The sequence below is a fragment of the Hemicordylus capensis genome, chromosome 4, assembly GCF_027244095.1.
Source record: "Hemicordylus capensis ecotype Gifberg chromosome 4, rHemCap1.1.pri, whole genome shotgun sequence".
Classification (NCBI taxonomy): Eukaryota; Metazoa; Chordata; class Lepidosauria; order Squamata; family Cordylidae; genus Hemicordylus; species Hemicordylus capensis.
In genome coordinates, this window is record NC_069660.1 from 138,377,332 (window position 1) to 138,405,083 (window position 27,752).

The 27,752-nt window shown below is 45.3% G+C and overlaps 1 long non-coding RNA gene across 1 annotated transcript; it reads right to left on the bottom strand.

Moving 5' to 3' along the window:
* Window positions 1-17,318: 17,318 nt before the first annotated feature.
* Window positions 17,319-24,335, bottom strand: LOC128325439 (uncharacterized). The gene is made up of 3 exons (XR_008307451.1): window positions 23,930-24,335; window positions 20,350-20,433; window positions 17,319-18,240 (listed from the first exon to the last, which is right to left on the bottom strand). It is a non-coding gene; the product is annotated as an uncharacterized LOC128325439 (long non-coding RNA).
* Between the last annotated feature and the right edge of the window lie 3,417 nt (window positions 24,336-27,752).

Consider the following 27,752-nt stretch of genomic DNA (forward strand, 5'->3'; position numbering starts at 1 on the left):
GTTTTAGCTTCTCCCTGGTATTATATCCAGAAAGGAGAAAAGACTGAGATATTCAGCAAAAGCACATGGTTCTGCACTTTCAGTATTTGACAAGGCAGGTACAGGGTGTTCTGTACGTGAGAAGCCTTCTCTTCACACATTTCAGGCAGAAAACAACACTGGAACCCTTCTCCCTGACATCCCAGCTTCACAGGGGCAGATAGTTTTTGATGTGGTGGAGCATTCATTGTCTGGAATTGGATTTTTGGGAGCTTCAGTGGGTGAATATGTCATTAAACCCAGTATGATTTGTTTATCTTACGATCACAATGAGGAAAGCTGTTGCAGACTAATTGGGTCATAAGTTTTCCTTGTACAAAAGATTTTAGGTTTCAGAAAGGCATGCTGGAACAGAGAAGGAAATGAAGGCTCTCCTTTTGGAAATACATATACCGGCACTTAGCTCAATCTATCTCAATGTTAAAAGACACCAGTAAAATATAATATAAACCTTCCCCTAAATACAGTGTTGCAAGTTGGTGCCTATAAGTGCCACGTACAAGATCCTGTTTGGATTTTTCAAACATGCCCAATACACATTCAACAGTTTCAAATTAATGCAAATGAAATCACCAATGTGGGTCAGGTTTGAATTCACAAGCCACAAATATAAGTATAGAAAAATGATCATGTACACATTTACCGGATGCATCTCAACCTGCTGGTCTTTTCCAATGGCATTAAATTCCAGGTATATATAAGCCACAGCTTATACTTTGACAAATTGACTTTCATTCCTTCATATCACAGCTGGCTATACAATCTGTCTGCTGCCACTTCTGCCTTAGAAGTTTCTACCTCTTTACAAGGGATTATACTTTGAAAATGCAGTCAAGGAATCTGCAGATTCTAATTCAGCTTTGAGAGAGAGAGAGAGAGAGAGAGAATGCATTATTAATAGTGTGCCTGATGCCTTCTGTTCTTTTGAATGACTGCATAATGTATCTGATATCATTAGTTACCAAATGAAATCATTACAAATTGTCCCTGCATAGTCCCTTGTGGTAAGAGAGAATAAGGCAATTTTTATCTTTGCGAATTGTCTGACATGTTGACAATTGGCACTGAAGGAAGATTTTTGTGCGTGGCAAAAGCAAAAACAAAATGTTGAGAGAGGGGCCATTTCTCAAAATGCTAAAATGATGAATAATAAACAGGCATATCGTAGCTGTAATGGTCTGTTTCCCCCTCAACAATTATTGATTACATATGGTCACAAGGAATGAAATCATCTGGATTACAAGTGCAAGTCTCATGGACATGTAAAACAAAATATGGGGCACAATCTATTGAGAAACATTTTCTGCAATAGCCCCCTTGAAATGAATGGAAGCTGCAGAAATGTGTTGCAGAGCTCTTGTACTGTCCCCTTTCATTTCAGTGGGCCATACACAGGAGAAAAGTTCCAGTGGATTGTGCTGTTAGAGTGCCTGTGACATATGAAAATGTGACTGTCTACTTTGCTGTCTCACTGCTGCTTTAGCAGCCTTTCATCCGTTGGTTAAATAAAAATAAATCTTGCTGGAAAATACCATTAGGTTGGTAATTACTAAACACAAATTGACTGAGTCTCAGCAGAGCGTATTATTGTCCCTCTTCACTCTCTTCCACTGACAAAAGCGTGCTGGCAAGACCCATGCAGACTCCTGAACCATGCCCCTCACCCTCAAGGGATGCAGCGTTGTCTACAGGCAAATGCTGTACTTGGAGAAAGGTCACCTCTGTGCAGGGGAGTAACTATAATAGGGCAAGGGGAGACAGTTGTCTGGGGGCCCACTGCCTGGGGGGGGGCAGAGGCAAGTCACATGACTGACTCCCCCAGCCGCGCAGTCGCCCGGGCTTCCTTCCGTTGTATTCATCCTCCGAAACAGATGTGAGTGATAAGACCTGGAGCTACCAGAACAGCTTGTCTTTCTCTAGTACCATTAAATGACTTGCATCATCCACAATTTACAAAACCTTGTTCTATTGTGGCACATATTATATATATATATATATATATAGAGAGAGAGAGAGAGAGAGAGAGAGAGAGAGAGAGCGCTATGCTTTTTGTTACCACAATTCAGCCTCATTTAAGATTTCTTTACTTCATGAGCTGAGCTTCAGTGAGGGGGGGGGGGCAATTTTAAAATCTTGTCTCTGGAACCACTCCAACCTTGCTGCGCCCCTGCTTCTGTGACCCAGCATTTCCTGGACTTGGAGACAGAACACCTCTGTGACTCTGGGCACCCAGCATTTCCCATCTCCCGCTAAGTACAGTGTCTCTGTAGACATATACTTTACCTGTGAAGAGCAGCAGATGGGGGCGGAGAATGTGGTTAAGGAGAGTGGGGCTTGTTGGCACACTTCCATTAACATTGTCACCATGTATAATATAGCTGTTAGAGTGTTGGACTAGGACTGGGGAGACCGGAGTTCAAATCTTCATTGAGCCATGAAACTCATTGGGTGACTCTTAGCCACTCATAGATCTCTCAGACTAACCTACCTCAAAAGGTGGTTGTGAGGATAAACATAACCATGTACATCACTCTGGGCTCCTCAGAAGAAGAGCAGGATATAAATGTAAGGATAAATAAATAATGTGCAAACAGGCTAGTCTTCTATATATGTAAACGCTAGTTCTCAATTTTCCATTCTCACAACATTCTGTCACACTCCAGCATGAGTAGGAAACAGTATCTTGGATTGAGAGAAGATTTAGCTCTAACTCCGGTAGTGTCTTGGAGTATACTCCACACACACACACACACACACACACACACACACACACACACACACTTTCATATTGAGACCCCAGGGCGGTGACCCAACCAACAAATTAAAAACAAGAAACTAATAAAGCAATCATACGATTTCATTAAGCACAAAAACACAGGTACAACCAACTAAAGAAAATCAGAGAGTTATTTATTGGCCAAAGGCCTGAGTAAAAGGGGCCTCTTCTCTTCTTGTACTTCTTTCAAGGAGTGTGAGGAAAGTCACTCCTTGAAAAACTTGCAGGGGTCAGCTTGGTCCCAAATAGCTGCTTCAATGGTGGTGACGGCGGCAGGCATCTTGCCTCACTGCTGGTTCCCCAATAATCAGCTGCCTGAGACAACCGGCTCACCTGGTCTCATTAAAGGGCCAGTCCCGGGGCAGCAGTTGCTCTTTTTAAATGTCTGACCACATCATATCACGTGCACTGCAAAACAAGCCAGAAAAAAAAACAGCAAAAGAGAAGAGGCTTTGTAGATGAACCAATGAAATCCAGACAGCCCCACAGTCAATGACTGACACCTCTTTCATAAGCTTGTCAGTGAATCAAGAGAATCTCACACCCAACAGATATTTTGGGACCCAATTTTGGCAATGCCATTTTGGGAAACATCATTTTTGGCAAACCAGCATTTGGAATTCTGATTAGTAGATAACAGATAGCAACATTTCAAAATGCAAATTTGGAGAAAGGCAAATAGTGATTAGAAACCATTTCTAGAAGGCAAATAGAACCAAAAATGGGGAAAATATGTTGAATATGAAGAAGGCAACCGGGGGGCGGGGAGCCAAGTGACACCACACACAATATCCCCCAAACATTTTTGGTATACATTTTCTAAATAAATATACAGTGAAAATAATCAGAGTTAGCAATAGGGTGTTAGTGAGGTGCTGAGCTCAGCAACCTCCTGCTGAAATGAGCAGAAATGGAAGCCTGTGCAGTAGCTGAGCTGTCCCCTAGTTGTCTGGAAAGCTTAGTTCATTTGTTGTGTCTGACAGGATTGGCTTTAGAAATTTTATATGTTTGGTGCATTTTATGAATTATTTAAAAAGGGTTAATTAATTGCCAGCAGCTGTTGTTAAGTTGTTACAGACATGCACGCAAGCCCCAGTAAAGTAACCGGTGCTGGATGGATTAAAGCTACAGTGCCCAAGGATAATCATTCAAAGAGCCCAAACAAAAGATGTCCTGTTCAGTATTGACAGCTTCTTCTGTCAGTCCATCTTGTAAGCAGCTCCTGAAATGAAACACTGATTGACAGTGCAAGGGAAAGATACATTTTGTTTTGTAGAGCTATTGGCATAGAATTATATATTCTTTATCAAACAGTCATGCCTTTGCATCCAAACTAGACAAAATCAAACTAGACAAAGAGCCAGTTCAGATGTCTTGGGGTACCTTTGTTGCTTAATTTTGTTCTAGCTTGAGCCCCAACCCAGGGAAAATTGGGAAGCCCAGTATAGATGAGAGAGTAATCATCTCCCCATCTTTGCACACCTGCGAGATGTTTAAAAACAAACAGTTTTTATTCAATTTGATCAAGTATACACTTTAACACAAACAGAACCATAAATCCAAACCTCCTCTCCCAAAGTCTAGATACACCAAAGCAAATCTGTGTTCTTTGATCTTACTCATAGATAATCCAGGGGCGCAGTCTGTTGGTCAGCATCCTATACAAAAACTAAGTGATACAATAAAGCAAGTCCAGCAGGTGGCAGCAACAGGTCCTACCACTTCAGCCAATAGGAAATGCAGTATACAGTTCTGGCTTCCATGGTTGCACAAGACCTCCCTTTATTAGCACAAATTTCAGTAAAGAAAGAAAATCCCTCTCAGCTCATAAAGTTGCTCAAAGACTTCTTTTCCTAGTAGAGATTTCAGCAAGGACAATAGAGTTCATTCATTTGTGATTTTAGCAAACAGGAATTGTAGAATAGATCCCCAGGGATCTACAGATATCAGTCTGGTGATAGCTTAGATCGGACAGACCTTGTAAAAAGGTACAGCAGCAACCAACTAACCAGCTCTTTAGTTCACAGCTCCACAGACAGAAGAGTGATCCTTTACCTCTCCTTTCTATTCCCAAAGACCTTTACTCCGGCTTTCGTTGCTGATCAGGCAAACCTAGAGGCCAGGTTTTTTCTAAGGGTACTGGGGAATAGCTACAACTAGCCCCTTGACAAAGAGGCTTCCTCCCAGATCCCATGAGATAACACAGGGGACTCCATACCTGCCAACATGTCCATATGTTCCCATTCAGGTGGGAAGACCTATTCACGGAGGCTTCTTTCCCTCAGTGAGAAGGGTGGGAGGAATGCAACAGCTCCTTCTCCTTATTCCACCCTCTGGAGGTGGAAAGTAGGAAGAGCTACTGCTGTCACCCCACATTCCACCCCCCCCATTAACTAAAATGGAGGGTGAGAGGGAACCGTTTCCATCCAGTCCATTGCTGCCGCCACCAACTGCCTGCCACTGCATCACTGTGCCTCACTCCCCATTCAGGTAAGCTGCAGTGGAGTAATGCATGGAGGTAGAGTGTCATGGAGTCTCCAACAACTTGGTGTCATCCCAGTTCTAGACTGTAAAATACAAGGACAATAATAGAATATTATATGCAACTGTGTTTGGGATGTGTGCTTTTAGGCAGAATATAGAAAATGTCACAAAGCTTTTGTTTGCCTGTTCTTTTTATTCTTTTGTCTGATATTTATATCAGTCACCCCCACTGGCAAAGTATAAGCCTCTTAGTTTCTTTTACTGTCACTGATGTTTTTATTTTAGTTTATCCTTTATCTGTTATGCCCACTAGAGTTAATACTCCTGACTTGCCATAGATCTCTATCTTTAAAATAAATAAACTACAACCAGACAATTGTGCATATTCTTATTGTACAGGGAACCAGGTTGTTTCCAAACTTATACAAACCAGCATTTTCTTGGGGTTCACTTGATTGCTAGAGTTTAAGATGTTGGAGATGGAATTCCAGTGCAACGACCTTTTGCACAAACTTACCTTACAGTAAGCAAGGGGCTCCCTAACTGCTTCACCTATCTCTACTCCTGACCCCTGATATTACCCCTGATATTACTCTTCAGGTATTTCCTGTTCGCACAGGGCATACTGGGGCTTGTGGGGGCCGTGCAGCCCCCGCTCCCCCCAGCCCCCGCCAGCTCCATCATGGAGCCGGCATTCGTGTGGGCAGCCGATCCGGCCACCCAGGGCCCAAACCAGGTCCCACGGATCGTGAGACCCGGCTCATAGTTATTAAGGGATACTAGCTGAACCTGCACAGCTAGTGCACTCAGCCTTCCCACTCACTCACTCGGCCTTCCCCACCCCAGAGACTTGGTGGGGCAACAGGAGGTCCTCTCACTCAGCCTTCCCCTACTGCTCGGCTTCTGCCCACCAAGACTTGGCAGGGTGACAGAAGGCCCTGCATGCTCAGCCACCCCCTGCCCACCCACCCTTTTCTCTCCCCACCCACTCTCCAGTTGGCCTTTCCTCTCCCCGCCTGCTTGCCGCTCACCCTTTCCTCTCCCTTGCCCACTCACCAGTCACCCTTTCCTCTCCCCCACCCACTTGTAGCTTGCCCTTCCTGCTCATCCTTTCCTCTCCCCCCACCCACCCGCTCACTGCCCAGCCTTTTCTCCCCCCGCCCACCATCCACTCACTGCTCTTGCTGGAACTACTGCAATATGTGCCACATAACATCCAAGATTAGCCATGGACTGCCTTAGCATTTTAATATATAGATTTTAAGTTTGCACACTTGGCAACACTCCACTCAGCCCAACAGAGCAATCAGGAGCCAAACTGTAAAACTTTCAAAGTTCTGTTTGATTGAACTTCTATAAATTATCTATCAAATAATAAAATCATGTGAGCTCGAACCACAAGGTTGAATTTCCTGATGTTGAACACCAAATATTTTGTAACACCTTCAACTAAGATAAAGTCACACTCCTCCTCCCTCCCCAGGGGCGTATCTAGGGTGGGGCAGGGAGGGCACATGCCCTGGGCGCCACTTGAAGCGGGGCACCATTCTTAAAAATTAAAAAAAATTAAAAATGGCTGCTGAAAACAAAATGGCCACCATGCATGCTCAAATGGGCTCTGTGAGGCCCTAGGCCATGCCAGGCCTTGCAGATGCCATTTGAGCATGCGCAGTGGCCATTTTGTTTTCAGTGGCCATTTAAATTTTTCTTTTAAAAACGGCCACCGCACATAATCAAATGGTCCCTGCGAGGCCCTAGAGGCCAGCAGGGGGAGGGGGGATGTTTGCAGACCCCCTACACATGGCCTTTAGGAAGACCCCCTGAAGGGGCTGCAGGTAATTTTTAAAATATATATATAATATGTCACTGTACAAATATTTAGTTTGGCACTAAGTACAGAGAATCAGGGCTTGTGAATACTGAGCTGAAGCTTATGAGCTAGGATTGTATTCATTTGCTCTTACTTTGCTTCTTGTGATAAGTGAGTTAAATGTGATGTCTTAATAATATGGCTATTAATGGTGAGTTTGTCTTTGAATCAGTGTGAAATCCTTAGTATTAAGGCCCACTGGGAGTTTCTTGCTCTCTTTCTCTCATTTTAACTGTCTTTCTGAAATACTAGAATATATTCCAAGCAGTGACACAGTTTACTTTAATTATTTTCAGAGTATCTGGGAAATGTCAAATTCTCCATTTATTTTTAAAACTTATATAATAGTGATGCTACAATGCATAGCAGAGAATTCAACAGGCACTTCTGTTTAGTTTTCCAAGTACACCTCCACAGAGTTTTTGAGTATTTCATGAGCCCCAGCATACTGAAATTTGTAGTTTCCCAGCATTTTTTGGTCTGGCTACGTCCACTGCTAAATAGTTTTTGAAATATTAAAAGATTAACAAGCTTGACTTGTATTTTTCAGCAGATTTTATGGTAAAGTTATCTGAAAGATGGGTGTCAGATGTTTGGACAGGGGGCGCAATTTCAGTGCTTGCCCTAGGTGCTATTTCCCCTAGATACGCCTCTGTCCCTCCCCCAACCAGAAAAACACAATTAAATGAAATTAGTGGATTCAGTGATAGAGACAGTATAATTCCACCTCATAATTATTCAGCAGTGAATAAGGACACAACAAGAAGCTGGTAATTTATGTTCACTTTAATGTAGAATTGCAAATGGAACAGGCAAATTTACTGAGTCGTATATATCTTGGAAGTCAGAACATTGATATTAAGCCAGCTCCATATTGAAGTAGTATCTTGATACCAAAGTTCAGGCGAGCTCTTACTCTCGCCCGACTAAATGCTCTACCTACAGCAGTCTTATTTGGAAGATTCGCAGGCACGTCAAGTGTATCTAGAGTGTGCCCATGTGGATCTGGCCATATCGAAACAACCGCTCATGTCCTGTTGTACTGTGATCACTATAGAGAAGTAAGATGTAAATTAATAGCCCCGCTCTTGAATAATTTCCCTGGTCATCAAGATGAATTTTATTTAAATTACTTGCTTACCAACCTAAATTCGGATGTTGTATATACGGTGGCTAAATTTTGTTATATAATATGTCAAATGCAGACTCACATGGTGTAATGAATTTTCTATTGTTGTTTTTCTATTTTTGTTTTTATCTGTTTTTATTTTATTGTATTGTATTTTACTGGTCTATGACTGAAATAAATAAATAAATTATTAATAATTATTAATTATGTTCACTTTAAATCTGTACTTCATCTTTTCTTTTCATTTTCTTAAAACACACACACACACACACACAAGTTAAAAATAAAAACTGCTTTAGACTCCATGTCCAAAACTACAGATTGTCTTCCCAGAAATTTCCCACAAACCTCACAGTTGTCCTGCTTGATTTAATTTCCTTCAGGATGGTGTTATCAGCATGCAATTGTCTCCAGAAATAGTGATAAGCCTTAAGCCAATCTGACTGAAATAGTAGGCTTTAAGCCTCTGAATTACACCTTTTTACCACATATAATGAGTGACACACTGGACCATGTTTGGGGCGGTGAGAGGGAAGAGCGGGCTAAGCCTGCTCTCCCTGCTCACGAGCAGGGAAGGAGCCCTGGGCAGCCAGATCGACCGCCCACACAATTGCCGGCTCCAAGACAGAGCCGGTGGGGGCTGGGGAGCTCGGGGTCAGCGCGGCCCCCGGAAGCCCCAGTATGCCCTGCGCGAGCACGCAGGGCATACTGGGGAGACCCCCGGAGCTGGGAGGTGGCTTTTCGCCTCTCCTCTGGGGGTCTACTCATGAGTAGGTGTGCCGCCGTGCCGCAGCTACTCACGATTCTGAAAACCAGGTTTGCGGAGCACTTGCTCCGCAAACCTGGTTTTGGGGCAGGGGTTCTTGAGCGGGTTACCTGCTCCAGAACCACTGGGCTTGCAGCCAAGCCTGGTGGTTCTGACGATCAGCAAAAATCGGGCTAGCGGAGGCTAGCCCGATTTTTGCTGATTGTCAGAATAGCCCGATATGATATATAATGAGTTAAAGAAAATATTTAAAATGACATTTCCTAAGAGGCCAGAATCCTTCCTGCTGGGAATAATACAAGGTGCAATTTCTACAACTAATTCAACGTTTTTTATGTACGCTTCTACGGTGGCTAGAATTATATATGCACAGAAATGGAAGAGTAATGAACTGCCTTCAAAAGAAGATTGGCTGATAAAAATTTTGGAATATGCGGAGATGGCAAAACTTACAACACTAATAAGAGACCAAAATTTGGAATGCTTCAAAGAAGATTGGAAACCATTCTTGTTGTATCTAAAGAACTATTTTCCTACTATGGACTTTACAGCAGGGTTCGAAATTTAGTAAAAAACTGCAGGTTGGGTAGATTAGCTGTGTTTGTAAGGGTTTAAATTTATGTTTTGAACTATTATTATAGCAAGGGTAAACTTTATAGCTGATGATTCACGAAGAGATGTGTGCGGGAAGTCCACTTTTGTCTATTTGTAATCAATGACAATATTATTATTGTTAAAATTAATAAAAATTGAATTTGAAAAAACAAAGATTGTCAGAATAGCCCCATACTCTACTTTATGAGCTCTAGAGAACAAAAGCCCCCTAATTCTTGAAACCTCAACTCTTTTAAGGGATGGAAACCTATATGAGCCCTATATCGTATTCTTTTTCTCCTTCCTTCACTCAGGACACACAGGCCCTGAGCAGCAGCCATTTCCCCAGGCCTGTACTCTGGTTACACTTGGGCCCTGAGCAGTGTTCCTTCTAACAGGGATTCCCAGATGTTGCTGACTACAACTCCCAGAATCCCCAATGGCTTTTGCTTGGGGATTATGGGAGTTGTAGTCAACAACATCTGAGAATCCTTGTTAGAGGGAACACTGGCCCTGAGGAGCTGATATGAGCTCTTCTGGTCTTGACTCTTCTTCTTTTAATAAAGTAGTGGCATGTTTTAATGATACTTATTAGTGTTCGTCTCTTTTTCTCTTGTCTAGAAAGGAATACATTTGTACACAAGTGACATAACCTCTGAGCATAGACTGAATAGATTTCTCCCCTTTAAGCCTCAGGCCTCCACTTGATGTCTGATAGGATAATGGCTTACTCAAAGTAGTCTCATTGAAATTAAAAGGACATTAGGCATTCTTTAACATGTTCTTGTAATTTGAGTAGGATTACTTTGAGTAATGAGCCAGTGTGGTGTAGTGGTTAGAGTGCTGGATGAGGACTGGGGAGACCTGAGTTCAAATCCCCATTCAGCCATGATACTTGCTGGGTGACTCTGGGCCAGTCACTTCTCTCTCAGCCTAACCTATTTCACAAGGCTGTTGTGAGGAGAAACTTAAGTATGTAGTACACTACTCTGGGCTCCTTGGAGGAAGAGCGGGATATAAATGCAGATGATGATGATGATGATGTTCCTCATTATGGCAGTCACTCTCTCTTTCTTGTTATATTCTCTACAAAGTAGGATAGGATGGATTATTGGCATTTTTGTTTTAACTATAGTAACAGATCTTATGCCTTCTAGAATGCTGTGGCTAATGTCAGATTCTTTGAGAACAATCTGTATGCTGTATGGGGGTGGTGGGTTTACCTCACAGGATTCTTACATTGTTTTCCACTCACATTTTTAAGAGGGCCTTTCCATTATTCTCCCTTCCTCCAACACCATTTTTCAGGGATTGTTTAACTGTTCCCCCATTATTTGGAAGCAAGTCCCACTGGGTTTAATGCAGTTTGCTATCTTCTAGGGCCACATTCGGATATCGTGCAAAACCAGAGTTACATATGGCTGGGGTTTATGTAACTGCTTGTCCGAATGCGTGGAACTGCAATTTGGAACCTAACTCAAACTGAGGATCCACTGAACTCTCAGTCTGAAGTGAGATTCGCTGCTTATGCCTCTGGTTTGCAGCTGCCTCCATTATGTTCAAATGCAGAACTGGAGGTAGCCTTCCCTGGGAGTGGAGTTGAGGGAAGGAAGCTTCTCTCTTTCTCCATCCTGATTGGCTGCCATGGCTGTCCATCAAAGGAGGAAGCCCAGCGGCCAGGTTCCCCCCTCCTCTCTGCATTCTCGCAGACTGCAGAGAAGAGGCCAGCACTTACATCTGAATTCAGACTGGTAAGTGCATGGGGTGTGGGGATCCCAGTTCTTCATTATGTCTGAATTAGGTCTAGGTGTGCATGTAGAATATCAGGCACCGATGTTCAGATCCAGGAAGTCACTTGCTAGACGTTGCCAGGACTTGCCCCTCCCAACTTTGTCTTTAAAATCCTCAGTGGGCAGACTCAGTTATGCTCTTAGCTAACTTACCCTTAGTTATTTTCCCTGTCATTGTGGGGATATCAAACAATAATGACTCAAAAATCACTAGATTAATGTTCTTCAAACCAGCAAAAGGCACTCATCCAGTATGGACCTGAATTTTGGAGGTATGCTAAAAAGACATCAAACTGTTAAAAATATGCACTGAGCCTTTTCTCGTGAGCAGTGAGGAAAGGCTGCAGGCTTTGTGGGGAGGAAGCCCTGAAGAGCTTACCTCCCTGCAGACAATCCATCAGATTGCCCGCCCAGATGAGCACCAGCTGCTGCCGGTAGCATCAAGGGTCAAGGTGCCCGGGGGCATTGCCCTGCCCCCCAGAGCTCCAGAGGCAGGTTTGCCACCGTGGTGCCGCCGGGTTTGGGCCCGATCATGGTGGTTCACACACATGTGCCAAACTGGACTGGGCTCCCTTAGCCCAGTTTTGCACGTGTGTGAGAATAGTCTCATTATTTGTGATGAAAAAAAGGTTGCCAACACTTTTAACCCTCTTTTTTTTTTGTACTATTTAATTTTTATTGATTTTTAACAATAATAACATCCATAACACACACAACAAACACAATTGGACTTCCCGCTCATCTCTTTGCGTGAAATAACAAGTATAAAATTTATCTTCTTACAATATTAATAAAAAACAAACCACCATAGATTTGAAGCTTTAAAAACAAAAGGAACCATAAGCCTACCCTCCCTGCTTTCAACCTTCAAAATCTACTGCGAGATCTATATTGAAAAAACACTTTAAATACCACTTCAATGTTGTCTACATATTAAAAACTATAACAAACAGTATTGTCTAGATATTAACAACTATAAACTATAATTACTTTTAACCCTCTTTTAGGAGCTGAAAACGTAACCTGCTGTATCTCAGCCATTTTAAAGCAGATTTGCACCAAATTTGGAAGGGTGGTGTCTCTTGTCCCGCAGTTGATGAGTGCACAGTTACAGAGTGATTGGGTGGATACCTTTGATTTTGTAAACAATAGAATGTTCAGGGCTTATAATGGCAGAAGGTTGAAAACACTCAGTGAGGCTACCCCGCAATCCCTGGAAAGTGGCCTAAGGGAGCTTAGGATCATGGGAACCACTGGGCGTACAGGCGAGCCCAGTGCCCCCAAGGTGGCTAGCCCCCTCCCCTTAAATGAGTTTAATGGAGCAAGCACTTCATTAACCTTATTTTTTTCCTCGTGTGTCACCGCGGCACGCAGTGACACGCTAGTAGATCCCTGACCAGGAGGATGCAAACAGCCTCCCAGGCTTGAGGGTCTCTCTAGGATGCCCCGCGCACTCACGCAGGGCATCCTAGAACTTCCGGGGGCTGTTCAGCCCCCAATCCCCACAGCCCCCACCGGCTCCATGACGGAGCCGGCAGTTGTGTGGGCCACTGATCTGGCTGCCCAGGGTTTTGATCATCTGCCCACAGTCCTGGAAGAAGCTCTTCTCACCGATCAAGAGAAGAGCTTCAGTATTTATAATAAATACTGTCCAAGCTCATGCCTGCGGGTGGACTGCAACAATTTGTGTACAATGCAAATGCGATAAATGGTCTGTATTTGCATGTCGTAACTCCCATATTATGTTCAGCATGCATATAGCAGTACGACTGTGCCAGTATAATAGGCATTTCACTCAAATTCACCCTGAATTTTCCTTAGGTGAAATTTGGTGACAGTTCTCAGTCCATCCCATAGTATGGAGCAGTCATCTGGGATTTGTTATTATCCATCCTAGTTCCAAAATACACACTCACTACTTCATGTACTCTAGATATGTAAGGTTTCATTTAGTTTAGTCCTTCAAACTTAGTTTTATCAGATCTCTATGATGGCATTTAATGCCTATGTAAAGGCCTATATACTTGTATTTTTAAAAGTAAAAGTATTTCTTATTTATTAATGTAATTTTAAATCCACCACTTCACTCACAAAGCTACTGAGATGACTGAAAATATAATAGCAGTGGTGGGGGGGGGACCATTAACACAATTCAGAGATTGGATAGATACTGAGTAGCCTGAGTGACAGCAATATGAATACAACAAATATTTATACACCGCTTAGCAACACAAGTTCCCAAAACAGTTTACATAGATATAAATAAATATAATGTGGATTTTGAACAGTGGGATATAGAACACTAAAGCTGACGTATATACGCCAAAATGTCTGTTCCTTGTTTCAATTCCTTCTGTCTATGTTTTAATTTATGCAATAAAGATGGTCTGGAGAAAAGTATTGTAGTAGATCCATCATGCGTATTGTGTCACCATTATATCAACTAATTTATAAATAAATGAATAAAATGGCTCCCTGTCCCCATAGGGCTCACAATCTTTTTTTTTTTTTTTTTAAAGAAACATAAGATAGAAACCAGCAACAGCCATGGTAGGGAAGCTGTGCTGAGGATGGATAGGGATGCTTAGGGGGCCAGCAAGAGAGGCTTCATTGCAGGATTGTGAGGCAAGGAGAAAAGGAAACCCAGATTGGTTGAGGGTAACCATCTAAGCAGAGAGTGAGCCATCTACACACTGCGGTTTCAGCCCTTATGGAGGTCAGATAAGGGACTATGACCTCGTTTCCTTAAAAGTGGTAAACCTGTGTTTGAGCTGCATCACTTAAGGTTTGGGCTCAGCTGACTGATTGCTCCTTCTCATTCCCTCAGTGAGCATGAGGCTTATCTTGTACAGGTCCATATGATCTCCAAGGATCTATGAGGCGGGTCTTATGATCAGTGAGACCCGCTTTTGCCGCTATTGCGGGGAGAGCGGGCTAAGGCCACTCTACCCTCAGACGATCTTGGCGGGAGCCCTGGGTGGCCAGATCTGCCGCCCACACAATTGCCAGCTCTGTGACGGAGCCGCCGGGGCTGGGGAGCTCGGGGACTGCGTGGTCCTCGGAAGCTCCATTATGCCCTGTTCGAGCGCGCAGGGCATACTGGGGAGACCCCCCCAGAGCCAAGAGGCAGCTTTTTGCCTCCCCTCCGGGGGTCTACTCATGAGTAGCCACAGCACAGAGCCGCACCGCAGCTACTCACAATCAGGCAGCCCGGGTTTGCGGAGTGCTTGCTCCACGAACCCGGGCTACGGGGAGGGCTACTGAAGCAGGCTAGCCACTTGTAAACCACCGGGCTCGCCTGCGAGCCCGGTGGTTTACACGATCTGGCAAAATCGGGCTAGGCTCCCTTAGCCTGATTTTGCCTGTGAGAATAGCCCCCCTATCTATTCACGATTGTTATGTCCCCCTACTGCACCAAGATTAAGTGTGGAACTTTAGATGTGACAGACACGAATCCCTGCTGTCAGAAGCTGAGCCATGGGCTCAGAGGCTTCTAGAGGGAGAATGTCCAAAGGCGGGACTGCGAGAGCAGGGAACACACTATGGGTCATGGCAAGTAGACAGCCAGGAGGTAGAGGGTTTAGAACAGGTGCTGGGAAACGGGCAGCATTTGTGCATGACTTTAGATCAGGTAGGACATGACACCTATACACATTCTACATTCAAGACATGCACAATTTATTTTATTTATTTATAATAAGTACTGCCCAAGCTCATGTCTGTGGGTAGACAGCAACAATTTGTGTACAATGCAAGTACAATAAATGGCCTGTATTTGCATGTTGTAAATCCCATGTTATGTTCAGTACACACTATCCATAACTCTGTGTTTCTAAGGGATCCAGTCTCCACATTGACTTTTAAAATGAATGCATGTGCCGTGAACAATGTAACATGTAAACAGCCCGGAGAATTCAGGTCTCTGTTCATCAGCTGCAAAACATACTGCTGAAGGTGTATGCGATTTGAAATAGAGTAGCGGTGGGGTGCTGGAAAGGGTGCTTGCTAAGTCTGCCTTCATCTGTGAGTCCCCTCCCCTCCAATATCTCCCTTCCTTGGCCATTTCCCCCTGTGAGGTGGCAAAGACATGTTCAGAAGTCCTGCTGGGTTAAACCGCTAGAGAGAAAGGAGCTGCAGGCAAAAAGTGGTGGGCTGGGTAGGAGTTAAGTGCTCTCCTCCTGCCCATCTTGTCTCCACTTCAAAATATCCTCCCCTGCTGCTTTGCAGATGTTTGGCAGAGACCAAGGTTCCTAAACCCGGGTCTGCCAAACATCTCATTCTGCTCAGAAAGAGAAATTCCTTACTTCTCAGGCGGATTTTTCTCCTTCTTCAGCCTTCACAAAAGCTTCCTTTTGCAGCTAAAAAATGAACCTATGTTATTCGCATGTAGGACTTTAGATTCCTAAACTCATGGGTATTTGGGCACATGGAATAACCCCTACCCTCCCTCTGGCTCTCTCTTTCTTCCTCCCTCTCCCCCTTTGGTGTTTTGTTACCTTGGCTTTCCAATGTCTTCTCTGGTTTGGGTTTTGTGAAATGACTCCCTGACAGGAGATGAGCACGTTAATCTAAATGTGACCTGATCGGTCTTATATAACACAGACCAAAATTGCATTTAAGAGATGTTAATATTGTGGTAAGATGTGGGGGAAATATCTTGAAACTGACAGCAAAGGGTAAAATGTGACACCCACTGACTAAGCAAAATAGGGTGAATCAAGGACATAGTTCAGGGGACAGGCAGATCCATTTTTAAAGGACAAATGGATTTCTTCCACATAGAATTTTGTTTGTTAAGCTGTTTACCCTAATTCTCTATATTTATCAACTTAATGTGAATTCATTTTACAGATCATTTTACCCTGCACAAATTAGAGCTGAATAGGTATTTAAATATGCATATAATACTGTACAAACAGTTTTGGCAATTTGCAATGAGATCACATGCATAAAAACTAAAGCCATGTAAAAACTGGCTTCCCATTCAGTGGGGATAATAAACCTGGCATGGCTGCAAGGCTAAAGAGAACTTAGGGCAGCTTCCGTGTTCAGTGTGAAGTCAGAGTTGTAACAGCTTAATGGTGCTGCCAACCTATCACCTAAACACAACTCCACTGTGGGCCAATAACTGTGTTGCATCTTATCATTAGGAGTAACTGAATGAACCAATCAGAAGAACTGAAGCAGAGATGAGGTAGAATTACCTGTCACCTCCCAGCGGAGGCTGATTGGAAGTATGGAAGGCCAGAGCACTGAATCATTCAGGGGCATAGCAGGCAGCCTCTTCTGCAGGTAGCCACAGGATCACACGAGTCATTTAAGGATGTAACCAATTCATTTCTTGGGCATAATAACAGTTTTCTCTCAGCACACAAAGAGTCATGGCATACATGACTCCCAGAGAGCCAGCATGGTGTAGTGGCTAGAGCGCTGGACTAGGACCGGGAAGACCCGAGTTCAAATCCCCATTCAGCCATAAAACTAGCTGGGTGACTCTGGGCCAGTCACTTCTTTCTCAGAGAAACTCAAGTATGTAGTACACCGCTCTGGGCTCCTTGGAGGAAGAGCGGGATATAAATGTAAGTAACAACAACAACAACAACAACAATAATAATATAGATTGTGAATTAACTGTTCTAGAGTTCAAGCCAGAAGCTAGCTAGCTAGCCACCATCATGGGTGGCTTTTTGTTAATCTTGCATGTCAATTACAATTCTGTGGATTCTGGGCAAGAAGCCCTCATAGGACGCTGCCGTTTACACACCACTCTTTTCTCAGTATGCTGCCTCTTAGTTTCTCTGAATAACCTCCTTATTAACCTCTTCATTTCTCTGAATAACACAGGCAAAAGAGAGAAAAGAAAACTGGGCCAATGTCAAAGCCAAACCTTTAATTAATTATATCAACCCACAGTAGATAAGTTAGGGTTTTTCTTTTTTCTTTTGGGGTGTGGAATACTCATTTTTTAAAAAAAAGAATTGGTAGGATTATGAAATTTCCAGCAAGTGCAAACTGAAATGGAGAATATTTTTTTTCTATTTGTCATCAGTTTGTGGCCACTTGCCTCAACTCAGTGAGGGAGATTCAGCCTGACATGGATGCAGATGTTCATCTGGATTTGCATTCCTCTGCCTGCATCATAGTGGGATGGATCACAGACCCCCTACACATGATAATGTTGGGGCTGTGATGAGTACTTGCCTGCCCTGACATCACTGAAGGATGATCTGACATGTTATCCGCATGTCCTTTTATCACCTGTAGGGATGTTCATCTGATCATCCCTCTGCCAACACTCCAAAACACAGGAGTGCATAGTGGGACCTTAGATTTTAGCTCAGTGTCCCTGAAATCAGAGGCTCATGCTCTGAAGAGCCCAAAGCGCAACAAGTGGAAGGAATGCCTCTGTTTACAACAGAGCTCACCGATCCAGAGTCTTCATACTGACAGTCAATTGCAAGGGCAGGTATTGTACAAAATATTCCCTCTTGAGCTTGAAGCAGACTCTGAAAATTGAATCCACAGACCTAGGCTAGAATCCAGCCTTTGAGATTCCTGGTTCAAGTCTTGAGATCCTTGATTATGCAGATGCCCTTGGATCAGCCTCACTTTATGTGTTCTTCACTGGCACATATTTCCCTCTTCCTTCTCCTCACCCTATTTCTTTCCCAAGAGAATTCACAGCTTTGATTAATGTCCTTGTCCATGGGCGGACACCACTGATCCTGGCTCGACTTTCCTCATGATATTTTATTAGGACACTTGGCATGGGGTGGGGCTCAGATTTGTCTCCTGAAAATGAAGAAGCAGAAACATTTAATCATCCCTAAGATGAATCTGCCACAAGTGTAAGGATGAAGACAGCTACATAAATTATTGGGATATGTAATTTGTTTTTTAATTTCAGAAACAAAACGGAACATTCAAAAGAAAACAGACATGGCAGAAATCCCTGCTACACTGTTAATTGGTTAATTCGACACAAGCTGTGATTAAGGGGATCTGTTGCTGAAACTAGAACTATTGCACTTGGAAGCCAAGGCATTCTGTTAAGCTTGTCTTTTGGGATTAGCCATCATATGCCTCAGATGACATTTTGCATCGCCTTATTGCAAGTGGTCTCTCCCCTCTGCTTCCCCACCCATACTGCTGTGTGTTGATAGAAATAAATTCTTCCTTTCTTCCTCTGTGCTAAACTTGAAAATGCTCTTTACATTTCACAACCATCATTTGCTCTAATGTGTCAAAATTTGACTTGGTAAACCACTTTCAGAAGGCAATATGGAAAATCAAATATATAACCATGGACGTAATAATCCTAATAAACTACATTCATAGACATTAGCACCCTGATTTACAATCAATCAAGGAAAGGTTGGCTTAAAAAAATCATCCTGCTGTGTACTGATTTCACATGCCACATCTGGAGCGTGAGATTAGGAAGGGTTTAAAAATCCATGCAGTCTTTTAAGATAGTTTATGGGGCAGGGTAGGTGTCAAACACTGTGAAATATCTCTTAGAAATGTCAAACGCAGAGTCATGATGGGCATAATTGTATTTTTATTTTGCCAGAGATGCAGAATCAGATGAAAACTGAAATTTAAAGTCCATTTACCAAAGCCACTTGGTTTCATGAGGCAATGGATCTGCTGTTCATATCAGCAAGAAAAGCAAGGCTAGCTTGAGTAGGGAAGAAAATTAAATGAGAAAGCTCAGTTTTACATATGAGATGTAACACCTTTGAGATTCTCTTAAATTATTTGTATTACTATCTGATCTTGTCTGCGGGCCAGATCAGATGGTATTGTCTTCCTTGATCTGGCCCATCGCGTGGAAGAGAGTAAATATGTGCAGAGCCTCCCTGCAAACCTAGTATATTTTCCCCATACTCAGCATCCCCACATGTAAATGCAGGGATTGAATATTCAAATGCTAGCTATATGATTCATTTAGTATATTAAAAATAATTTATACAATTAAGCCGCATTCGTACATTCCATCCTTGCAGGTGGGGATGGCAGGGGAGGAGGCAGCATTTGATTGGTTGAGTCAGGGGAGACATATCATCTAATCCAGCCCGAGACAGAAGCATCTGTAATGCAAATAAGCATTCTTGCCAATGCATACTTTATATGCAAATGACAAACTCAATGGAGGCAACAGTTGTTTTAAGCCTCATGTGTAAAAACTTCTCATAGACCAGCCACAGGGGCAGATTAACCTTTTTGCCACCTATAGGCAAAAAGGCTTTTGCCACCCTTAAAAAAAAAGCAGCTGCTTTGTGGCGGCGGCAGTACTGCGGAGTGGGGGCAGAGCAAAATACCCCCTCTTTACTTCAGTTTTTAAAGAAAACCACACCAGTGGCAGCAATAGCTGTGGCGCGGGGGGGGGGGCAACAGGGCAAGGGGAAAGTTCCCCCTTTTGAACCCCAAAAGATTGCCACTGCCAGCGGTGGGATGGGGGCGTGGTGGTGGTGTCTGGCTGCAGGGAGGGAGAGAAGAGTGCCCCCACCTTTTACCTCTAAAAGCCTGTCACTGACTGCAGTGAGCACAGCTCCTATCTCCTCCCCGCCTCCCTGCAAATGAATGCACTCGGGCTGAGGCTCTGCTATAGACTGCAGCCTGTTTCCAGCTTTGCCTGGCTGTATGCTTGTAACTTTGGGATAGCTATCCTATAGTGCAACAACTCTTTCTGAAGCCTAGGACCTGAATTACATCTCTGAAGAATCCCTTTGGCAGGGACCTGGCCAAATTTGTCGTGGGCTGCACGTGTTCACCTCCATATGGGGGACCTGCATGGAAAGACCTTGAGCAGCCTAGTCCCCTTGAATTGTATCCCAGTTAGCTGGTGCTCTCCCTCAAAAATCGCAGGGTTGGGAAGCTCTGTTTGTCTGAACTCACCTCAACGTCTGTAGTATTCCCTGAACTCAGAGGTCACAGCAAATAAGGGCACACACAGTCCTGCTTATGAATGGAGAAGTCCTCCTAATGTATTGCAAAGAAGGGGAAAAATTCTTTTTAAAACTACTTTAAGAACAACAACAATAAATCCTACAAACTTGGGGCTGCCTGGGGGGAATTGAGGCCATGCCTGCCGTGCCCCTAGACCCACTTTGGGGTGCCCTGGAAACCCCACAAACAGGAGAATGGGCTGGATGGGCCACCTCAAAGCCACATTATTTCCTATGGAAGCAATACAAAAATGGGAAAAATCTTCAGAAATTCATCAATAATCACAGAAGTGTCTGATTGCTTTGGGGTTTGGTGGGTGCTTGGCACCCCTGGGTGCCCGGTTTTGTGCCCCTAATATGTCAGCATACCAACACACAGTGACACAACTAAGAAGACAACCAACTGGGAACCAAAAAACCACCACAGAAACAGACCTGCTGCTGTCAGTGCCCACGCACAACTGCAAAGCCAAGGGGACCAAACCAAACAACAGCACAGACTAGCTACATAACAACAGCCACAAACCAACAAGACCTAATTAGACGGCGCAAGACTGTAAAACTAACCCAGCACGCAAACTGCAAAGAAAAAGGGGCAAGGCAAAAACACACCAACACACTGAAGGAGAACTTAAAGTAACACACACCTGGGTCTTTTCCTGCTCTTCTCTTCCTGTGTGCAATGCATGCGTTTTGCCTGTGGGGAAAGAAATGCCTCAGACTGTGCACTGCACAGCATTGGTGGGCCTGGTAAGCTGAGCCTCCAGCAAACTGGGCAAGGTGCCAAGGCACACTGGCTTAAACCACTGGGTTGATTTAGTGGGAGGAACTGCCTGCTGCATTGGCACCGCTGCCTGGGATGCCACACCACCAGACTTGGAAGAAGAAGGGGCGGGAGCTGAAGGGCTGCCCACACTACTGCTGCTGGGTGTGGGTCGCGCACGCTCAGGGGGTGCACCATGACCTCCCTCCTGTTCTCTGTGGGTACTAGTGACCTTCTCCTCCCTAACTCTCTCGACCAGGAGGTCCCTCCACTTGGGCAAGTCATCGGCACAAATGACATTGTCTTTGATGCTCGGGTCACAGAGACAAGCCAGGACATACTCCTCCCTGTCACCCAACACACTGATCAGCCTGTCGACAATTCCAACCCTCAGCCTTCCAGCTAGAGCACGCCCCTCTGGCGTGGTCAGTGAAGTCTGGAGTTCACCCATCAGCTTCTCCAGGAGGAGAGCTGCAGGCAGGGCCTGGCTCAGAGGAGTGTGTCACCACACAAGCTCTTCGTGGCAAACAGGAAGGGCTCAACTGCCAACACCATCTCAGACACGAGCTTCTACTCTGCATTGGATAGGTTGCACATGCCCAAGGACTTGTTCCTCGCCAGGTCATCGAGGGCCACCTCCTGCTCTAGCAGGCACTGAAACAAGAGGAAGGTGGAGTTCCACCAGGTATCTACATCAGTGGGGATGAGATGTTGTGGAAGCCCATGGACAGGCTGCCGCTTGCGAAGCAGGCACCTAGACTTCTCACTCAGGTGGAAGTGGGCTGCAATCTTGAGGGACTTCTCAACAAGCGTAGCCATGGCAGCAACAGCACCTACCACAGGGCAGCCATGTTCCCTAGATGCCTTCACCTTCTTGAGGCCAAGGGCATCCCTGACAGTCAGGTGGAGAGTGTGTGCCATGCAGCAGATGTTCACACACTCCATCACTGACTCTACCACTGCAGTAATATTGGACCCATTGTCTGTGACAATGAAGCCCCGCGAGAGGTTTGGCAACTCTCCAATCCACTCCTCTATCTGGCAGCCAGTTATGGCTGCCACCTCCTCCTTGGTGTGCTTGACATCCAAGGTCTCCATGTGCAAGGCAGCCCACCTGTGCCAAAATGTGGGGTGGGATGTGCTGGAGCCAGAGGCAGAAGCACCAGAGGCCCCCTCTCTATCCGGACCCCATCAGTGGGCAGCCAGCCAGGAAAGCAGCATGCATCCCACTCACACTGTTCCACAGATCAGTGGTGAAATGCATGCTGGTGCCAGACAGTGCTGCATGCAGCATGGCTGACACAAGTTCCCTGCACCACCTGTACAGGGAGGGGGCCACATTCTGGCTGAACATGGTCCTTGAGGGGATGGTGTAGTTGGGCACTAGCAGTTGGAGTATCCGGCAGAAGCCGGAGTTCTCGACCACCTGAAAAGGTTGGTCATCAGTGGCCATCATCTCCCCTATAAGACAGGTGAGGAGACATGATTCCACGTGACCAGGCCTCTTGGTGCCCGACGACTGTCAAGTGACAGCTGCCGCTTGACTGGCAGCATGCTCTGCTTCATGGAAGCTGGTGCACTGCCCTTGTCAGCACTAGTCACAGGCATACAAGACGCACTAGCGCTGCCAGTGGAGTCAAGGAGATCCAGGTGACTCCGTCACATGTATCGCCACATGGAGGTCATACCCAGATGCTTTGCATCCTTGCCCCGAATGACCTGTGCCCTACAGTGGACACATCAAGAAGCAGTTGGGGCATCTTGAGGGACCTCAAAATGCTGCCAAACATCACTGCTCTGGTTGGCCTCAGATGCCCTGAGTGCCGTCTTAGGCCTCTTGGGTGACTGTGGACCTAGGGGGGCTGCTGGTGCTCAACCACTGCCGTCACCCACCCCCTTCTGCCCTCCGTGGAAGAAGAAGGGCCCGGCTTCGCTAGCAGAGGGACCGCCACCTCCACCTCAGCAGCAGACCCTTCCTCCTCGGAGCCAGACTGGGAGGACCCAGCACTGGACTCCGCCACGACCAGGGCATCATCAGAGGAGCCCCCACTGAGTGGCGAGAGAAGCATTGGAGGGGCCACAACAGGGAGGGAAAATCTGGCTGCAATGCCAGCCGTCAACTCCCTGCCCTCCACCCCCACCGTGGAAGGAGCTTCCCTGGCAGAAGAGTCCCCTGCACCACCAGGCTCCGAATGGGGCAGCAACACTGGTGAGAAAATAAATAAAAAGTCTGGTGGGGAAAAACACTGGGAATGGGGAATGGGAGGAAGGAACGGGGATGGGGAGAGTGGAGTCTGGAGCAGGCAGTGTGCTAAGCACAGCAAGAAAGGGATTAACAAAGAAAAGCACCTTCTTCAGAGAAAAAAGGGGGAACCCCCAAAGAGCCCAGAAAAAGAAAAAAAACAACAACTGGCAGTGGCTACTGAGCTGAGGAGGGGGCTCTCAACTCAGTCAACAGATTTTAAAGCAGCAGCCACAGCCACCAAAAGCAAAAAAAGGTGGGGGAAAATCTGGTTTAGGGGAATGGATGGGCCAGAGAGAGGCCTCAGGCGAAAGGGCCTGGGCCCCCTGGCCCAAAAGAGAGGGGAGAGACACAGACAGACAGACACTCACTCACTCGGGGGGGGGGGGACCCAGCAGAAACACACAGCAGAAAAGACACACAGTGGGAGGGGGGAGGTTTAAAGAAGCAAGGGCAGAGAGAAACAGGCAGAAGGGAACAGAATACTGGGACAAAAACACAGCAGTGTCTGCCAGGGAGACTCACCACACCAGCACAGCTACAGCAGGCCAGAAGGAAGCCCAGGAAGACTGTGGTCAGAATAATTTTGCCAGGCCAGAGGCTTGGCTTTAAATAAGATTGAAACTCCCTCCTTTGGGAGCCCCCACCTTTGCCCTCCCCCCTGGCCAGTAGAGTGCCAGTTCTCAAGGACTGGAACAGTGCACAGCCTACCAGAGAACCAGACTTATCTGGCCAATCAGGGAAGCAAGAGCTCAGCCTATGAAATCAAGCAAAACAAGTCACACAAAATGGAGGACAAGATCTAAAATGGCCACTAGAACCTTCGAACTGGCTTGAACAGGCTTTAACCAAGCTGGGCTCGATCGGTTCAAACTTGGACCGGCATTGCCAATGCAATCCCCTCTTTGGTCCGAGCTCGAACCTTTGAACCGTACCGGTTCGAATTCGAGCCGGTTTTCACATCCCTATTGTGCGTGGGCCCCACTGCACCCCTCCAGAGCCTGTGAACATGTGTGCTTTGTTAGGTCATGTACAGTGCCTTTGAAAGGGAAAATTGGTTTAGATGGAAAGGACCACCAGCTTTCCATTTGCAACACCTGTAAGTAAAGTTTAGCATTTGTTTAACCAAACACATCTCCACCCCACCTCAGAATCGGCAATGGGGCTATTCCCACGACCAGCCAAAATTGGGCTAGGGGAAACTAGCCCAATTTGGGCTGATCATGGGAGCCACCGGGCTCTCAGGCGAGCCCAGTGGCTCCCAGGCAGTTAACCCACCTAAATACCCCTCCCCTAAAACCGGGTTTGGGGAGCAAGTTCCCCGCAAACCCATTTTTTAAAATCGCGAGTAGCCGTGGCACGGCTCCGTACCGCAGCTATTCATGAGGAGACCCCCAGAGGGGAGGCGAAAAGCCACCTCCCGGCTCCGGGGGGTCTCGCCAGCATGCCCTATGTGCTCACGCAGGGCATGCTGGCGCTTCCAGGGGGCGATCGGCCCCCGCTCTCCCCAGCCCCCGCCGGCTCCATCACAGAGCCGGCAATCATGTGGGCGGCCAATCCAGCCACCCAGGGCTCCCACCTGGATCATCTGCAGGGAAAGCGGGCTTAGCCCGCTCTCCCCGCAAAACCGACAAAAGTGGGTCTCACTGATCGTGAGACCCGCCTCAATGTTTTACTGAAATATTGTTCATTGTTCCTTTTTGAATGGCTTTTAGCACTCAATAATTTTTCTTACTTTTTTTGTAGGCAGAGGCTTGGATATATTTGTTTATGTATTGTCAACATACAGCTTGGGCTTTTGCTGTGTTGGTGCCCCGCAGTAATGAAATCATGAGATTACTGCCATCGTGGCACTGTTTTCTTTCGTAAATGGGAAGGCTTCAGCCAGCCCTAACACCCAAAGCTGTTGCGGCTGTAGCGGCAACTTTTCCTGAAAATAATAAGAGCAGGAGACTACTTTGCACAGTAATATAAACTAGAATTGACAGTGACATAAGAAAGCAATTATGTGGGAAACTCTGATTCAGTTATTCTCAGATGTTATATTTATATTAAGAACAAACTGTCAGGGGAGGGAGCCAAGTAGGAGTCTGTAAAACTTCCCCTATTGTTAAATGGACACTCTAACTACTTTTGCGCCAAAATATATTTGTAGATTTAAAAACAGGTCTTACACACATGCAATGTTAAGATAAAAAAAAGTTAAATTTAATTATTGTTAAAGATCTGTGCAATACCATCAGCAGCATGACACTTACATACAGTACTGTAAAGATCAAGAAGTATAGTTGAGAATCCATTTACATTATCATGCAGCCTTTTCCCTCTTTATACTACATTCACAGTTCAGATGATACTTTTAAACATGCATTTAGTATAGCTGTGGTTTTTTATAGCCACTTGAAAAACAGATTCAGATAAACAGACCAATGTGGCTAGAGTGCATTCTTCCAATCATGTGTTTAGAATCCTACTGTACTTTCCTTTCACAGATGAAGGCCTATCACTCCCCTCTCTGTATGGTTCCCAGGCTTCTTTTGTTGTATTTCCTGCTTCAAACACAGCATTTCCCCCATAGATATAAGTATATAAAATAATAGAATCATGCACAGTGATCAGCTGTTAAGTTGCAATTCTTTTCCAAGGCAGAACCAAAAGCTTTGGCTCCATAGAAATGACTTCTATGAAGACAGGTGACCTGCCTGCTAACCTGAAGTGCACAAATTGAAGGGGCATGTTTGGAGATCTCAGGGTGTACCCCAGGTATATATATTAGTAAAAGGGCTTGCAGTTTGCAAGCATTTTTCCAAATACCAACATCTTATCTCACTCTGTGACTCTAGCATTTCCTGTCTCTATGAGGTTTTCTTGGTTCCAGGTTCCCTTCCTAGCATCTCCAAGGGCTGAAAGAGACTCCTGCTTGAAACCTTAGAGAAGCTGCCGCCTGTCTGTGTAGATAATAATACTGAGCTAGATGGACCAATGGTCTGACTCGGTAAAAGGCAGTTTCCAATGTTTCTATGTAAGCCTTCCATATCTGCGGATAATGACATTGGGAATAATGAAAACTAGCTGAGCTGGGCACAGAGTATCTGCACCTCGAGCCGCCTGCCCCACCACTACTGCCGTTAACTCCATCGCCGTTGCTGTCTCTCTCACCCCCCGCCCGCCTGGCTTCTTCCTTCCGCTGCCCGCTGGCCCGCCCACTGTCTGGCCACCATTGCCACTTTCTTCCCTGGCTGCCATCACCACTGTTTTGCCAGCCCGTCCCCCACCCACATGGCCTGCCGAGGTTTTGTCTTCTTGCTTGTCCTGCCGCTGGCTGGCTGGCCACCTGCTACAGTTTTCTTCGGCTGCCGCCATTTTCCTCTCTCCCACCCGTCCCGTGGCTAGCCTATCCAGCAGCTCTCCTAACTCTCACGAGAGCTGACATGCATGGGATTAGCCACAGGTATGCCTTAGAGAATTAAATATATAGATTGGATAATGAAATCACAGATAATGAAATGCATGAATTTAGGCATGCATGGAAGTTCCACTCCAAGAAATTCCATCCACTTACCCAGCATTCTTTTAACTTCCCTCGAAAGTCCTGCAGGTGTTTTTCTTGACCAGGATCCTCTAAATTTGCCTCAAATTTCACCTCAGCTGAAATGCAGCAGCAACTCTTCATAAACAGGAGTCACAGCCATTCTCTTAAAAAGTGTTCTCAGGAATAAATGTCAATAAGAAAAATAGCATAATTGCTTAAAACTAGTCACCCCAGGAACAGCAGCAGCTGCTGCAGGCAGATTGAGGAGGATCTTCAGATAAATCTCAGATCTGTTTACATAAGAAGAAAATTATCTTGTTGGATCAGGCCCATGGCCTATCTAGTGCAGCATCCTATTTTACACCATGGCCCACCAAACACCTCTGCGAAGCCCACAGGAAATAGATGCCCTTTCTCCTGCTGCTGCTCCCCTGCTACTGGTATTTAGAGGCATTTTGCCTCTTAGGCTGGAGATGGCCTATAGCCCTAAGACTAGTAACCATGGATAGACCTGTCCTCCATGTTTTTATCTAAGTCCTTCTTAAAGTCATCCAGGCTGTTGGCTATTACCACATCTTGTGCAGAGAATTCCATAGGTTAAGTATGCATTGTGTGAAAAAGTACATCCTTTTGTCAGTCCTAAATTTCTTGGCAGTCAGTTTCATAGGATGACCCCAGTTCTAGTGTTATGAGAAAGGGATAAAATTTCTTTCTATCCACTCCCATAATTTTTATAATTTTATAGACCTTTATCACGTTGCCCCTCAGTCATCTTTTTCCTAAACTAAAAAGCCCCAGGTGTTGCAGCTTACCTCA